The sequence below is a fragment of the Camelus bactrianus genome, chromosome 10, assembly GCF_048773025.1.
Source record: "Camelus bactrianus isolate YW-2024 breed Bactrian camel chromosome 10, ASM4877302v1, whole genome shotgun sequence".
NCBI lineage: Eukaryota > Metazoa > Chordata > Mammalia > Artiodactyla > Camelidae > Camelus > Camelus bactrianus.
Window position 1 is genome coordinate 31,198,931 of NC_133548.1, and position 18,025 is coordinate 31,216,955.

At 34.5% G+C, this 18,025-nt stretch overlaps 1 protein-coding gene across 1 annotated transcript in view; it reads right to left on the minus strand.

The window, feature by feature from the left end:
* LUZP2 (leucine zipper protein 2) overlaps positions 1 to 15,566 on the minus strand; it is a 423,961-nt gene extending 408,395 nt beyond the window's left edge. Inside the window, exon 1 of the mRNA XM_074372225.1 lies at positions 15,399 to 15,566. The gene's annotated coding sequence lies outside the window, so the exon portion shown is untranslated. The remainder of the gene's footprint in view (positions 1 to 15,398) is intronic.
* Positions 15,567 to 18,025: the final 2,459 nt, after the last annotated feature.

An 18,025-nucleotide genomic window follows, 5' to 3' on the forward strand; every position in this document is an offset into this window, starting at 1 on the left:
TTGAAATTAATTCTAAAAGGGAAGATGAATTAAAATGCATAATTCTTAAAAGGTAAGATTAAAGGATTATTCACTTGCTAAGGGTCAGACTGATGATTTAACTCTATATACGTATATGAAGATGTATACACACACATGCAGTGTATGTGGAGATAAATCGCATCTATTTTTGCTGATATGATTCATCAGTTAAGGATTACTTAAACTGGTTTTAAAAAAGGCCAATTATGATAATGGTTTGCCTATTCTCTGAGATAAATTTTTCATTTTAGGAGTTGGTTTTATTTTATTTTATTGTTTTATTGTTGCTGTTTATTTTGTGTTTTTTTGGCTTATTTGCATTTTCCAATTTTTAGTCTAGATCTGGAAATTAGATTAAAGAAAAGTTAGTTCCCCCCTCCAAAAAAAGCAAAATAAATAAATAAACAAATAAACAATGGAATGCTTAAAAAAATTGTTCTCATTTCACAAGTTTATATTAATATATTTTTAAAGCAATTCTCTATTTGATCATCCTTCACAATTATTTATTTCTAGCAAAAAGAAAAGTGCAGTGCTTGCCACAAATATATACTGTACTGAATTTTTGATGTACTTTGTACTTAAGGGGAAAATTTCTTCTCCAAACTAATTTGGCTATTTTTTTTTTCTATTTTTATTGCACTGGCTTTCAAATTTTCATGTTTCAAAGTTCTATCATTAAAAAAATAAACTTTTTATACTGGGGAATATTTCAATTTTCACAAAATTTGAAGCCTTGCTATGTTGCAAATGATTTAACAAAATAATGTCTGGATACTTCTAAAAATTATTTAAAAGACAGCATATTTTGTTTGGTGAAGGACTTTTACATACATTATCTTTTTCAGTTCTCATAACAACTCTATAAGGAAGTTACTAAGTTCATTTCTAAAATGAGGACATGGATGTTGAATAGCGATGAATTTCGCAAAATTACAAAAGTACAATGGTCACTAATTTAATAATTTAATTTATTAAACCAATAAAAAGTTTTGTCCACCACTTACTGTATGTCTTTTTTGGATGTGGTGAGCAATTTGCTAACTCAGTTACCCTTCTTCATTTTATATAGCAAATGTAATGATTGATGGGACTAAACCTACCCCCAGCTACAGGGTTTGGAACTCTATGGGCCTTACCAATCAATAAAGTCCCATCTCCCTTGCTATTGCTAGTGTTTCAGGTCAGGGCTTTATAACCCTGGTTCATGTCCATCAATAGCCACAATAACTATCTCAGGAGTAACTACCTAGACTTCTCCATCATGATTGAAACCATGGATTTTCAACTGATAATTGAGAATGAGATTCTTGCAATCTTTCTGAAACAAAACAGAGGAGCATGTTTCTAAAGCTGATGTAAGCCATCAACAGAAACAAAAGAGAGCAAGTTGACACTTGAAAAAGGTAGAGCAGAGCAAAGCAATAAACCTAGGTCCTTGGATGTCACCATATGAGAGTGCTGGATTAAACTGATGCTGATGGTTACTGTACTGTTAAATTGGCAGGTCACTCGGGCTAGTTAATTCCCTCCATTGTTTAAGCCATTTTCTGTTGATTTCCCTTTTGCATACAACTTAAAGCTAAGACAAATTTGAACATTATGTTACTGCCTCAGCTTTCAAAAATGTTGCTTTTTCTTACACACAAAAGCAGGTAAAAACATTGTCTAATTTATAGTATAAGTTATAGTCAGAAAAATTTTAATTTATAACAAAACGTTTAAAGTTGTTTTATTGACTTTAACAGTGTATCTTGTTATTGATTTTTTCCTTCTGACTCTTTGCAGTCCAAGACATGCTAAGCAGCAGTTTTTCTCAAATGAGATGGCTGAAGATGGTAATGAAATTTCCAAATGCCCTTTTCGTTGTGATTAAGGAGCAGGGAAGTGCAGGACCTCAATATCTGTAGATCACTTTGACTGATCACAGATGAAAACACCCTTTTCTTAAGACTGAAAATTACCACCCAAAGTTGAGGACACTTGTTTAGATTAATGACAAAACGACTAATAGAGACTGGTCAAATATATACATGTTCATATTTAGAAGAAAATCCATAAAGGAGATTTGCTGGGTTGGATAAAACCAGTAAGTGAAGTGTTCAGCTGAGACCATAACCTACCTCACCAGGAAGCTAAAAGCAGCCAAATAAAGGCAGAAGTGGCTTGTGCTTGGAATGGAGCCCCTAAGCCCTACCAACATAAACATGGAACCTGGAAATTTCAGAATGTCAGATTACAGGGTAGAAATTTGAATCTTTAAAATAAAATGTAATAGGTTTTCAATAATCTAGTAAACAGATGTCAATTTTAAGTGGTGATGCATAAATGACTCAGCATGCAATCTGAATATAAAGGAGGCATGATAAGCTGAAACGGTAAGGTTTGAAATACCTTGGAAGACATACGTATAAGCCCAGACAACAGTGTAATTTAAGGACTTCAGTCCCACCCTTTCTACTAGATTTCTCGTGGCCAATTTTCATATACAATATGTATTTTGTGAATCTGATACCCACGTCCTTTCTTTCTCCTCCTTCATCATTCTTTAACAAGCATCTGTTATCTGAAGCACGTCATTCCTCTTGACCCTTTAAGTTTTAGGCTGTGGTTGTATTGGATCAGATGAGGGTAGAAGTTATGGAGTAAATGTGGGTGGAGGGTTCTGTGTTACCAATATTTCCAGAGGTGCTTATATAGTATTTTCTCAGTTTAAATTTTTTTCATACAGCACAATTCATTTGTTTAAATGTACAGTTCTTTGAATTTAGACAATTGTATGCAGTTGTGTAACCACAGCAAACAAGGTACAGAATATTCCATCAGCCTCAAAAATTCCCTAATGCTGCCCCATTTCAGTCAACTCCTCATCTTCACATCTAAGCAGGAAGCCACTGATCTGTTTTCTGTTCTTACAGTTTTACCTCTCCAAAAATTCACATACATGGACACATATAGTATGAAGGCTTTTGATTCTGGCCTTTTTTTTTTTTTTAACTTAATTTGCAGTCCATCTATGTCATTGCATGTATCAGTAGTTTATTTCTTTTGAATGCTAAGTTATAGTTCAAATAGTTCAAACATATTTCATTATATTGATGTACCACATTTTGTTTATCCATTCAGTAGTGAAACAGCATTTGGCTTGTTTCCATGGTTTGGTGATCATGAATAGAATTGCTAAACACACTGAATTACATGTTTTTGTATGAATATACATTTTCTTTTCAATTAGGTAAATACCTCAGAATGAGATTTCTTGCAAGCAGAGTAAGCATATGTTTAATTGCATAAAAAAAAATACTGTTTTCTAGAAGAGCTGTACCATTTTTCATTCCCATTGTCAACAGATACAAGAGTTTAAGGTGTTATGTATTCTTGTCAACACTCATTTTCTCAGTTTTTCTTTTCTTTTGAGTTTTAAAATATTCTAATAAATATGTAGTAATATATTTTCATGTGCTTATTTCCCATTTGTATAGCTTCTTTGAAATATGTAGTCAAATATTTTGCTTTTTTGTTATTGGTCAGTTTGTTTCCTTCTTTTAAGAGTTTTAAGAGTTCTTTTCATAGTCATTATACAAATATTTTGTCAGGTGTTTGATTTGCAAATATTTTTCCCAATCTGGTATATGTACTTTATTTTTCTTAACATTGTCTTTCAAAAATTAGAAATTTTAGTTTTTATAAATTCAATTTATAAACGTGCTTATTTATTGAGTGTGATTTTTATGTTTTATCAAAGAACATTTGCCTAACCCAAGTCCACAAAGATTTTTCCCATATTTTCTTTAAAAAGTTTAAAGAAAGTTTAAATAGTTATAGATTTTTCATTTATGTCTATGATCCACTTTGAGTTAATATTTTATAAGGTACAGAATAAGGTTGAGGTCCATTTTTTAAGGCATATTCAAATTTTCCAACATCATTTGTTGAAAAGACTGTTCTTTTTCATTGAATTGCCTTTGCACCTCTGTCAAAAATCAATTAAATCTATATCTGTGGTTCTATTTGTAAACTCTTTATTCTGTTCCATTAATGTATTTATTATTTTGCCAACATTACACTGTATTGGTAACTTTAGCGTTAGTAAAAGCCTTGAAAACAGATAGTGTGATCTTCAAATTTTTTTCTTCATTTTAAAACTTTTTTTGTCTATTATAATTCAATTTCTGTCCATATAAAGTTTGAGTTAGGTTGCTGATATCTACTAAAATGTATGATGGGAATTTGATTAGTACTAGATTGAATCTATAGATTATTTGGGGGATAAATTACATCTTTTCAATACTGGATCTTCTGATTAATAAAGACAGTGTATCTATTCATTAGTTTAGCTCTCCTTTGATGTGTTTCATCCATGTCTCTGGTTTTCAGCAGAAAGATCTTATACATATTTTATTACCATATATGTCAGTATTACATTCATTGCCATCTTATTATAAATGGTAGAGTTTTCCTTCTTGATTTTATTTCCAACTGTTCATTGCCAGTAAATTAAAAGGAAATTGACTTTTATATACTGACTTATGTCCTGTGAATTTTATAACCTCAATTATTATTTGTTTATTTCAAATCTTTATAGTTAATATTTATTTTCCGGCCTGGAAGTATTCTGTACTGGAAGTTGTACAATGCTGAACAAGAGTTCTGGAAACAAACACCCTTATCCTGTTCCTGACCTTAGAGGAAAGTATTCACTTATATTTTTTTCACTATTAAATTGTGGCATCTGTAAATTTTTTTAGATAACTTCTATCAGTTTATAGAAGAATCCCTATATTCCTCATATGTTGACAGTATTTTTCATGAATAGATGTTTTCAGTCAAATACTTCTTTTTCTGTCTATTGAGGTAACAATGTGATTTTTTCTTCTATATTTTATAGATATGGTGAATTACAGTAATAATTTTCAAATACTGAACCAGCCTTACATTCTTATCATGTACATTCTTGGTTATAACAGTTAAATATAGCTAGATTCAATTTTTGAAATTTACATTCAGAAGAAATATTTGTCTATGGTATCCATTAGTTGAAAATGTTTTGTCTGGTTTTTTTTTGTTTTGTTTCTTGGTATCAGAATTTATAGCCCTCAAAATATAAGTCAGTAAATATATCCTTCTTTTGTATATTCTGGAGAAGTTTCTGTAGACTTAGTACTATTTCCCCTGAAATTTTTGGTAGAATTCATTAGTGAAGTCATCTGGAGGTTTTTTGGGGGGCAACGTGCTTTCTAACAAAAAAGGTAACACCTATTCAGGCTGTCCTCTTTATTCTAAGTGAGTGTTGCTAGTTTGAGTCTTCAAGGATTTGGTTCATTTCAACTAAATTGTTGAATTCATAGCCATAAAACTGCTCTTTATACTCCCTTATTACCTTTTAAAATGTGTAGTATCTATAGTGATCCCCATCTTTCATTTCTTATGTAAATAATTTGTCTTCTCTTTGTTTTTATGGTCAGTTTATCTAGAGTTTTATTTATGGTGTTTATTGTTTTAAAGAATTTTTAATTTTCCTTTTTTATTGCTTTCTGTTCTTAATATATTATTTTCATATTTTTATTGTTTTCTTTCTTCTGCTTGCTATGTGTTTCTCCTCTTTTGTGCAAGACTTAAAGTAGAAACTTATTATTGATATGAGACTGCACTTCTTCTCTAACATGAGTGTTTGATGTCATTGATTTCTCTCTAAGCACTAGTTCAGTTGTAACCCATATATTATGATATGCTGTATTTTAATTTTTACCCACTTCAAAATGTTTTCTAAATTCCCTTGTAGCTACCTCTTTGATCCATGAGTTACCTAGAAGTATATTATTTAATTTCCAAGTGTGTTACATTCTTGTTATTGATTTCTTGTTTAACTCTGTCATGGTTAGAGAACTGTAAGATTTCGGTTCATTTAAGTTTGATACAGTTTATTTTAGTATCCATATTATGGTCTAATTTGTGAAATTATTCATGTGCACTTGAAAAAAATGTACATGTACTCTGATGTTGGTAAGAGTAAAGTGTTTTCTCATTATCAATTAAGTCAGATTGATTGATTATGTTTTTCAGGTCTTCCACAGGCTTGCTTATGTCTTTCTACTTTTTTATTTACCATTGAAATATGGATGCTGAAATCTCCAAGTAAAATTGTGAATTTGTCTGTTTCTTCACTCATTCTATCCATGTCGCAGGACAATGATGAAATTAAAGGTGTAGCTATACAATAGATGTTAGATAGTCAAAGTATTCCCTAAGACAGAGAAAAGGAGATAATTACAAAATAAAAAAGCAAAGAAATAAATTTAAAAAGAAAAGTTTTCAGTGTCAAAGTGTTTCAAGTGCTGAAGAAACTATTAGGCTAAAAACTCTAGAGATTCAAGTAGACTTAACACACTTGAGTTGTCATTTTTTATAAAAGCAATAAGGACTGAGGACACTGAACAACCTCCCAAGGAGGATATATTCCTCAGTATCTACTACAGATATGACAAGGCAGAGAAAGGAGATGGAAAAAACGCTCATAGATTGTAGTCAACTGTCATAGAGGGAAATGAGCAAGGGACTCATTATAAAAAGCACAATCTGAGTCTAGTAATGGACCACTTCTCACCTCCAGGATAGGAGGAATTCACATACATTTTTATAAAAATATAAATTCCAGTATATGCTAAGGTCCAGGTATTAAATCAAGGACTTATAATTATATGCCCTTGTTTTTAGGGCATGTAAAACACAAGCAGCCTTGCTCAATTTACTGCAGTTTCAAAATTGCCTTAGAAATTGAATGTAAAAATATTGGTATTTCAATTAATTTAACCACTGACTGATTTGCATTTCTGAAAGACTTGCAAAATATGTGTTTTTATAAAACTAAATATGTTTAAAATTTGAAGTTTATTAAATATGTTCAAGTCATAGCAAATCAGGATATATTTCTTTCACGGGTATGGTTAGTCCATAATAATTCATATTTGGATGGAAGGGTTATCTTAATTAAGGCAACATTCTTAATATTGTTAAAGTAGAAGTAGGAAAAATGATTGTCAAATAAAAAATTCACAGTTTCTAGCTTCCTTATTGTTGTTCCCTTAAGACATACATTTTTATTTTATATATTCAAAACACTGTCCCCAGTTACACATTTCCTCCAAAGAGAAAGGTCAAAGATGAGGTTTCCTTGGGCTGCTTTTTCTCCATCTGGAAATCTTAAAGCTGATCTTTATGGATATTTTAAAAATACTGTCCTCCAAATGTTCTGTAATGCTCAAATGGATCTTTCTTTGGAGTCTGGAACTAAATTTATTGTATATTTGATGTATAAAAATCATTTTTTTAAATGTGCCTATTCACAGATCATTCTTCTCATTTAATTCAAAGACTTCCACAGAGACCATACCTAATATTTGCAGGTGATCTCATTTTTTTTAACCATAATTTGTTGTAAAAGGTAAGAGCTGTTAATTCTATAAACACCAACAAATGACATGACTTCTTCATATTATGTCATATGTAATTCCCTCTGTAATTCAAGGGGACTTAGATATTATATTAACCATTCTACAGAGGAGAAAATTAGGTCCAGACTGAGTAAATGATTTGCCCAAGATTACATGAAAATTTTACTTCCACTGCTTAGACTCAAAATCTTTGATCTACTGCCTGTATCATGCTGCTCCCCGTAACACAAAGCTTGACACAAAGACAATTAATCCATCATATGTTTGGACTCCCAAAACTGGTTACTTTCTGTGAACTGCACCAAATATGGAGTAGTATTCCAATAATCACTGTGTATGGTACACAACTCTAGCACACAATTGACATGTGCACTGAATGCACTGCTACTTTCAAAATCTGCAGATATTCACAATAGCAACTTCCTTCTAGATTTTCTCAAAGCACCTCTCCTTTCCTGTATTGTCCAAAGCAACTGTGCTTTGGTCCTTTTCCAGATAATCTGTAGTGTGGTTTCCTACACAGGCTATATGACAGTTTACAGGCAAAGTTTATGTTAGAGACATATTAGTTCTTTTTTTCCCTGAAGGTCCTTTTAGGGAAAATGTGCCATATTTAAGGGGAAAAAAATGAGTCATAAATAAAAACCAACAGTAGAATGTTTAATTTGGAAAAATAAAAGGCTATTTTTTTCTCTGGACTAATTCATTTTAGATTGATAAAATGTGGCTTATGGAGTGAGTGAGTAAATTTCAAGTTTGCATCAGGTGGAACAGATCTATGCCTTCAGCAAAGAAACAAACAGCAATGAGTAGTGTAACACATCACAGAAGGCAACACAGCAAAGGCCACTGCTGAGCAAAGTGAAGTACAAGTATCTAACAATTGCATAAATCGTTTGTTTATACCATTTCAAGAAGTGTTTTGGTATATACTGTGAAAATTTTTCATGCAGAGTGACATATCTTCCAGCTCATTTTGTGAATGTGTGGATATTTCAAATTATCAGTATGTTTTTTGCCTCCACTGACAGATTATAAACTCATCCTGCATTAGTGCTTTAAAAGAATGGAATACATGGGACAAATTGTGATGATGCTAAAATATTTGATCCACTCTTCAATGGCTACAACTTAGCTGTTTAAAACCATGTTGGGTTCATTTTGCCTCAAGTAAATTGACAAAATAGACTTATCAGTCACAGAAAACATTAACAAAAATGTTCTACCAAGCTGAGAACTGAAAGGATAATCTGTCTTTCAAGTAGGTAATGTTCAAGGTCTTGGTGTCAAGAAGGCAAATATCACAAGCGGTTGCCCCTTATGTAGGCTGGAATGAGCTTCTTTTTCTTGCATTAGTGACTAAGCAGAGAAGTATCATTAAGTGTTTGTTTGCATAATGAGCACAATTCTGACCCAAATGAAGAATGTCCTGAAGTCTCCTATATTCATCTGGAATTACTAACCACTGTCCTAGAGGGAAGATGGTGGTACAAAATGTGTCTTAGGCCACTCAGGCTGCTGTAACAACATATCACACGCTGAGTAGCTTATAAACAACAGACATTTGCTTCTCACAGTTCTGGAGGCCAGAAGTTTGAGATCAGGTTGCCTGCATGGTCAAGTTGTGTGTCTGGTGAGGAAGGATTTGCTTCCTGATTCATGAACAGCTGTCTTGTTGCTGGGTCCTCACATGGTGGAAGGGGTGAGGGAGTTATGTGAGGGCTCTTTTGTAAGGGCACTGATCGCATGCATGGGGGCTCCTCCCACTCAACTGCAAGCATCCAGACATCAGAGATGGTAAGGTAAGTATTTCTGTTCATCACTCTATCTCTTGTTTCTCATGTAGTAGGAAGCACGTGGTAAGGGCTTATTTTTTAAAAAAAAAAAAAGTAATAGTCAAATAATGATGAAAAAAGTAATGACCATTTGTATAATGGAAATTTTCAATAAATGCAATGGCATAGGTTCCATTAGGGAGGGGACTCCAATACAAGATTTGATTTGCTGAGTAGACAAGTGAGGCCAGGCAGGTATAGCAGCACATAAACAAACGGAGGTCTGCAATCACAGCAAACTGCAGCTCTACCAGCAGTGTAGGACGGCTGAAGCATGACATTGAGGTGTACAGTGCCAGGACATGATTTGAGACAGGTAATAGCAACTGGCTTTTGAACAGCCTCCTATACCGTCTACAAAGTTCCCATTTATGTCTTAGGAAGCATTGAACAGTTGCTATCAGAAGAGTGACAGGATTAATTTCATGTGAGGAAAAGCAGATTTGTGGTGGTTTTAGGGGTAAGCAACTGCTAGCTAGCCTCATATCCAAACATTATCTGCCTAAATACGTGGACTCTGAAGTCAAATCAGTTATATCTCTCTGGTGAGTTATATGCACATAAACAAAAGAGCATACATTCATAATATTCCTGGAGCTCAGAACTGTTCCTAGTTTCCTTAGTATTTCATCTAGAGTGCTCTCTTAATTTATAATTTTATAATATGTTGCACATTGGAAGTATAAATATAAGCCCATAAAATTCTTATGGCATATAGTGTGACTCTATCCATTGATCTGATTCACATCACCTGCCTGGAACTAAATTTTCTCTTCACATATTTATCACAGAGATTTTTAAACAGTATCTTGTACCCGGGTGTAAGCACTCTTTAAGCACTTCACTTCTAAGTAAGCAACAAGGTAATGAGAAAGTTAAGATTCATCATTGTTTAAAATATTGATATTTCTGTACTAAAACACTCCCTAAAATATAGATGTACATTTTCACCCTGGCATGCTAATAAAAAATAAGAAAACACTCTGGGTAGAAAATTAGAGTATGTGTTTATTGCTTTTTTATGACAGTGGCTAAATTAAAATTAATCTCACACTTGATTACCTGAAGAGAATGTCTAGTTGAAGGAATCATGGCATCCTGTTGCTAGAATCTAATTAAATGATGAGATATCTATCAGATACATGCAAGTCCTTCTTCTAAGTATTATAGTGTTAAAATGAAAAAAAGCACATTGTTGGTGTCATAAAAGAGGCCAAGGGAAAAGAAAATTACTACAGTAAATGTGGTTGCTCATGTAACAGACAAATACAGATTGCCACAGAGTTATTTAGTTTAGAAAAACTCCCATGAGAAGTGGTGTCTGTGCCAGGGTGCCAGGCTAAAGGCATGAATAGGAATCCATCAGATGGAGCCCAAGTGAAAAAATATAACAGTGGAGTTATGGGGATGGGGGAATGAATGCAAGGATAAAAGAAGCACAAAGAGAGAGAGAGTGTGTTTGTGTGTGTGAGAGAGAGAGAGACAGAGACAGAGAGAGTGAGTGAGCAGAATGAAAAGTTAGGTTAGAGCCAAGCATGAAGGATCTTGGATGCCTTGCTTCAGGACATTTTTAGAAAGACTGAGCATTTAGGAGGCAGATAAAGGACAGGACTTAAGACAAATTTTTATGGTAGATTTTTTAAAATATGAAGATTATTGGAGGGGGTAGAAGCAAAAATGATGTTGTGATCAAGCCCAAATAATAAGATCGATGATGATGTTATAACTCAAGACCTCAGAAAATACACTTATAAGAGCAGATGAGATGGGATAATAAGAAGAAAGACCTTAGAGATCACCAAGGCTTACCAATTTTTATCCATATTCCTTTAGATCTGTTCTAGAAACAAAAGAACTTGCTGAAGTTATGCAAACAGTGATGACTTAAATGCATAGCCTGAGGCTAGAAAATGGGCAGTCAGATTTAAATCCTACTTTGTAAATAAATGTGCAAGCAAGCAAATCAGAGTTGGAGGAATTTTGGTAAGTCTTGCACATATTGTTAAAGGACAAATGGCTGCACAAAATTTGTGTGTCAGACACAAATGATACCTTCTCTTAAGGATTACCAAAATCCTCTAAACAAGGACAACATTAACATACAGTTATCCCTCAGTATCCACAGGGGATTGGTTCCAGGCCCCCTGTGAATACCAAAATTCAAATGAAAACGACATAGCACAGTTGGCCTTCTGTATCCATGGTTCCACATGCACAGATTCAACAAACAGAATATAGAATCTGCAGATATGGAGCACTGACTGTAGACTATTTGGTGATCATTGTATTTTCAGACTGGACATTAAATTAAATAATATTTCTTTGGACAGTTTGATTAATCTATGAATTAATGAGCATTCCCTCTGACATGTGGCATTTGCAACTGCACATTGTTCTCAGTGTTGTAAAAAGTACATTGTAGGTGCTCAATAAATATGAGAGGAATGAATGCATGACTGAATGACTTTATCTGCCCAGATGTTTTCTGCAAATTATTACAAATTCAAAACATTCCAAAGTATAGAAACAGAGATTTTTTTTTAATGTGACCTACACTTACCTATTTTTATAATTACTTCACCATTTCAGTTGATATTAATGGTATAATTCACTAAAGTTCCATGTTATGCTTGCCAGTATCTGAACTCATCTCCAACCCTGAGTTTTCAAGAATTACTGTGGTTGATGTGCTGATGGGAAGACTAATATACCCTCTGTGAGTCTAGCTTGGTTACAATCTAGTGGGTCTCAAGAAGGACATACATTTTCTTTCAAGAATCAAACCCACCCATACATGTGACTCTGTGATACACACAAAAGTTTGTGGCAATTCTCTCACACCTGGAGAGCTGGATTTGTTGTAACCGGACAAAACTCTTCAGTTCTTGGGGAATTTGATGTCATCATATGCATACCCTGGTAACCCTGAGCTAGAGGCTGTAAAATGTGAACTGTAGTAGAAAGAAAACATAAGCTTTGGCCCCTCAAGGTAATCTAAGTTTGCTTGTATCTTGGCTTTGCCACTTACTAGATTATTATTCAAGACATTGTTTTGTCCATTCATTCAACAAATACTTCCTGAGTGCCAACTATGTGCCAAGCACTACTCTTGTCTCTGCCCATGTAATAACAAATCAAACATATTCTCTAGCCTCAAGGAGATTACATTCTTGTGGAAGAAATAGATAGCAGTTTAAAATAATTTCATAGGTATTGCCATGAAAAAAAATCATATGATAGACATTGGTGCATATGGTGGAGAAAAACAGTATACAGAAAATTAGGCACGCAGTATATGAGGCAATATATTGTGTCTGCATAAGAACATATTTTCTTCAAGCAGTTACCAGTTAAAATAAAGTCAGAATAATGTGAAGAATGAAGTAAACAATTAATTAAGTAAACACGTTTCTTTGCGCATAAAGTTGGGATTATAATCTACTCTGTGAACTTTCTGCAGATTAGAAAAAATTAGAATATTGCATGTGAGTCTTGTGGTTTGGCATATATTAGGACCTTAAAGAAGTAACATCATATTAAGATGATATTTGCGATAGCAGTTGATGATGGCATTACAACTAGTAGTCAGTATTTTAAAATAGTAGGTCTTAAAAGGGGGGTATTATTATTTGGAGAAGTGGTTTGGAGCAGAAGCTTATTTGGAATCTGTTTCCAGAACTATGGTCCTCTTTTTCAGAGTTTCTCCACCTGTCTGGAATCTTACAAAACTTACTGGTCTCAGCATGGAACCCACCCTCTTTATCATGTTTTCATACCCTGAGCTGATCTGATTGGCTATAGATGTGATGATTTTGTCCTGTGAAACCCTGGATTGACCTGGCTCTGTTAAATGAGAGTTATGTTATAGAACTACCTTATTATTGAAGCCCAGATCCTTCGTACCTCCAACAATTTACTGGCCTTTTAGTGGCAAACTTTCAATACTGAGTGTCTCCTTTTTATCTGCAGTTCATTTATTTTGTTGTCTGGAACACATCTTTAAGTGCAAAGGGCAGCCTAGGGTGGTAGAGAGAGCACATGTTTGAGATTACTTGAATGTTCAATAAAATGGAACAAGATAAGAAAATTATATGAACTCTGGATGAGAAAGTGCAAGGTAAAGTGCAGCTGAGTGATTCAAAGCTGCATATGCCTGCCCCACACAGTACACAATCATAATGAAATTATATTTAAGCCAGACGTATAGAGAGCTTTAACAGAACTAGGAAAATCAAAGGTGGGTCATCCTGATTAAGCGTAACATTTTTCTTTTTTAATAAGTTGTTGGTATTCAGTTTTGGAGTCTGAGCTGAATTATTCAAGACAAGAGTGGCTAAGTTCAGCCAGAAGCAGTCTTCAGTTATAGAACATGTCCTTTTGTCCCCAACAGGGTGCACTCTTTGCTTATAAACCAGGGACATATTTTCAAGAATTTAATTTTAAAGAATGCCAGATTAGTAGTTTACCTGCCACGCTGATATTCAGGGCTGAAGACCTAACTCTAGAGTATTCTCTTTTAATTTTTAGGTAAACTAAGCATAAAAATGTCGAGTCCCAATGAAACTCATATGAGGCAATATCTGCTTAGTTTTTGACAATAGCAGTCAGTGATTCCCTCTCTCTTCTTTATTATTGCTTATTTCCTGCTCCAAGAACTGTGCCTGGCATCCAAAAGGTAATCAGAATATTTAGTGTATTCTTGCAGAGTAGTTAGAACATAAACAGGAATGGAACTTAGTTAACGTGGTGTCATGCAAACAAAAAGAGAGAGGATTATAGTGACTATTAATGCACGACAGATTTTTTTCTATTATTTTATCTATTCTTTTAGAAAAAAACTCTTTTGAATCAATTCATTTAGAAATTGTTCCCAATTATTGTCTGTCTTCTATGTATACACAATGTGTATGTAATAAAATAAAATTATTCTAAAATTTGGAAGAAATTTTAAAACTGACCTAAATTACATTAAACTAAATATAACATTTCCAGGTTTGCATAGCATCTTTAAAATTCTCTTTCCCACAGATATTCATGCTGTGGGAAAGAGAATTTTAAAGATGCTATGCAAACCCCTAGTATTGTTTTTCTTGCTGATAAATCACGACCAGAATTATTCTTCAAAATATCTGGGAAGTAAATAATGATGTTATTTTACAGCTGGGCCTGAGAAAGAAGAGATGCCATCTGTAGAATCAAAATTAACATTTACTATTGTGAATTTCACACTATAAAATAGAGCGTGAACATAAAAAGTGGCAATAAAAAACTAAATGCTTTGATATACCTTATTTGGCTTAGGTAGAAAAATATATTTGCTCATAAATACTTTTCTCTGGCTGGCAACTATAGTATGAAAGGGGTTGTGGCCAACTAGAAGTTGCGTGTCACACAATGTATACATGAGGAGGAATCTTACAGATTGTTGGATAATGTTGAATAAAGAAAGCAAGACGCAGATAAATATACACTCCATTTCTATGGAGATTTCAAAACATGCAAAATTCAATGATACTCTTTTAATGGACACGTGTGATAAATCTGTTTTAAACAGGCAAAGGAATAACAAAAAAATTAAAAAAGCAAATTCAAGATAACGGCTGTTTCTTGATAGTGCAGACAAGAGGATGAGATGAGACTGAGGATTATACTAGAAGAATATTACTTCTTAAAGTTAGATGAGTTCAGGTTCAAGATGGTGATATACGAAGGTCCTAAACTTATTTCTTCCCAAGAACACTCCAAATTTACGGTTACATAGGGAACAACTTTCTCGGGAGGAAAAAAAAACAAAACTAAAATCTGGCTGAGCAACACCTATGCATTGGGCAAAGGAGAGCAGGCCCACGGGGAAGCAGGTGGGAGAGGCGGGGCCACAGTCCTGCCTGAACCCCCACCCCTCGTGCAGCGACCCACCCACAGTCCCAAAGACGTGAGGAAACTCAAAACGCAGAGCTTCTTCCTGAGGCGCAAAGGGCTTAACAGGCGTTCAAAGCATTTAGCTTTGAAAAGCACCAGAACTTGTGACCCAGAGACCCACACATCTGTGGCAACCTGAGGAGGCTCCGAGGGCTCCGGCGCAGGGACTCACCTGCGGGGCCCAGCGAGGAAGCGGCAGATCCAGGTGCGTGTGGAAAAGGCTCCTTTGCGTGTCTCGGAGTGTCAGCCGGAGGGCAGACGTCTGATTTGACACCCACTCGGCGCCGCTGGGATACTCTCAGAGCGCAGAGACTGGCCGGCACCATCTTGCTGCGCTCCAGGGCGCCAGAATCCTCCCCGGGGAAGCTGTTACGCATGTGCGGTGCCTCGGTTTTACGTCTGGTGCCTGGATTTTACGTCGGGCCCCCGCTCTTTTGCGGCAGCCCTCAGGGCCCACCTCTCCATCGCCTGGCACAGTGGCGGTCCTGCAGGTCTGTGTATATTGGCCGCCTGAGGGTCTGGTTTCCAATCCGCCTAAATCTAGATGCTGACCGAGCGCCTCCCCTTTGGGGCACTGGCAGGTCTTCGCAGGCGCTTCACTATTGGGAGCCACTAAAAATAAAACAGGTTGTGAGAGACAATCATGAGCTAAGACAAGATTGAAGGATAGATTTCTCTTCTACACGAGGCCACTCCTTCGAGACTGGGACAGGTGGCTCTTTTATCGAATGCATAGAAACCAAGACAGAGGGTCAAGAAAAATGAAGAAACAAACATGTTTCACACGAAAGAACAAGGTAAAACCTGAGGGAAAAAAATTAGTGCACAGAAAAAAATTAGTGTTTATGTTATTATTAGACTTACCAATAATGTGCAACTTTATATGTTTAAATTACTTTACATATCTAAGTGATATATATGTAATCTACTTTATGTATTTACTATATTACTTTATATATTTACTATGTGACTTTGTATAATTAAATGTAATAAGCCAATACATTAAATTAAAACATGATTTTAAAAATATCAATGCATTTATGGACATTATAATAATTAGAAGATGACTTAATGGTATAAAATTTTCTTAAGAAGTTTCCGGTCCTGGGACTTAAAAAAAATAAATCTAATTTAACTTCTTCTCTATCAACATTACCAATATATCTGTGTCATGAGATTAAAGAGAACTTTAATTCCTAAATATGAGAGATTTTTGTATGTGTAATGACAAAAGACTACTTGGGGAAGCCCAATAATGTACCTCATTTAAGAAAACATGTGCTTCATTTTTACACTTTTCTAACACTTTCATCTCCCCAAAACAATTATTTTCACAATTTTTCTAAATGTGAATCTATGATTTTACAATTAAGAATTAATGGAAATAAAAGAAAGTAAGGCCCCTCTCTGATAACAATTTAACCTCGAGTTTTCTGATTTCAGTCACTACATCTCTAAAAAGAGAAACTTGGTCTGATAGATGTCATTAATCTCCAAAGTTTTGTGATCTAAACTGAGAAGCCTTGAGTTTAATATTTAGTCTTTCACCTTCTCTTCATTCTCATATGGTGTTCTAAGAAACATTTATCAAAATTTGTTTTGCTTTCCAGAATGAAGCAAAAGGTGTGGAAAGCATATTTGTCACTGGATAGCTTCAGAGGACACAGTGTTCTCCAATCACATCTCACATCAATGCACATGTCTTCTTAAGTCCATTAGCTGGAGAAATGGAATAGAGAACAACAAGAACAAAGGTCAGGCTCACAATTCGTGTCTGTGTTTGCTCTCTTCACCTTGTTAGTCTGGTATGTTCAACAGTTTCTAAGTCTTTTAGTTACTACTCAAGTGTACTTTGCTTTTTGGATAATGTGAGACAAGAAATCATTGAAGTGAGAGCAAGAAATCATTGTCAGCATCTCTGACAATGATAATTTCTTAATGTAGAATTGTATGTTCTATTTCTGTGTCTGTGTATCTGTGTGTATCAGCAGCAATGATGTGGGTGGGGAATAGAAACATTTTTATTTCACATCACATTAGCAATTTATATACCAAAATAAATGCTATAAAGAATGCAAAATATAATGGGCCATCTCATAAACTATTCTCCTGTGAGCTATTCTCCTGTGTTTTCCTAAGTTTCAAATCTAATACGAATTAGGAAATAGTCCTTACTAAGAGCATTCTACTCACAGGTGCTGCTTGGCATTTTAACACATGTGATCACATTTAATCTTTACAACAACTCTAACAAGTTGATATTATTACCAGAAAAAATAGATTAGGATTCTGCAGCTTAAATAACTTTCTCAAAGTCACAACTGGTAGTGACAAGCAGACTGTTGAATTCATGTCCAAGTCAAAAGTGTCTGCTTTCCCACTGATTCTGGGAACAACCAGTAACTTTAATCCTCTGAGCAAGGTCCCTTCAACATTTTTGTTTCTGTAACCATGTGGCATTTGGATATTTAAAACTTTAATATAAATTCATAATTAGGAGAATAACTTCCATTGAACCTGCAGAATCATTACAGTTCATATTTCTTTGATCCTTAATGTGCACGCATTGCATTTCCAACAAGTTGTTTTTACTGATTTGAAAACGTGTTACTATTCCTGTTTGTGCTGCGAAATTATCCATGACAAGACGACATTCTTGGAGCTATAGAGCTCACCTCCATCAACCTATCAGACAAGGGTGACTTAATCCAGCTTTAATAAATATAATAATCCTAGCCTTGACACTGAAACTAGTAGTGAAAGGAAGATCTAATTGTTTTTTAATACAGACATTCTGCT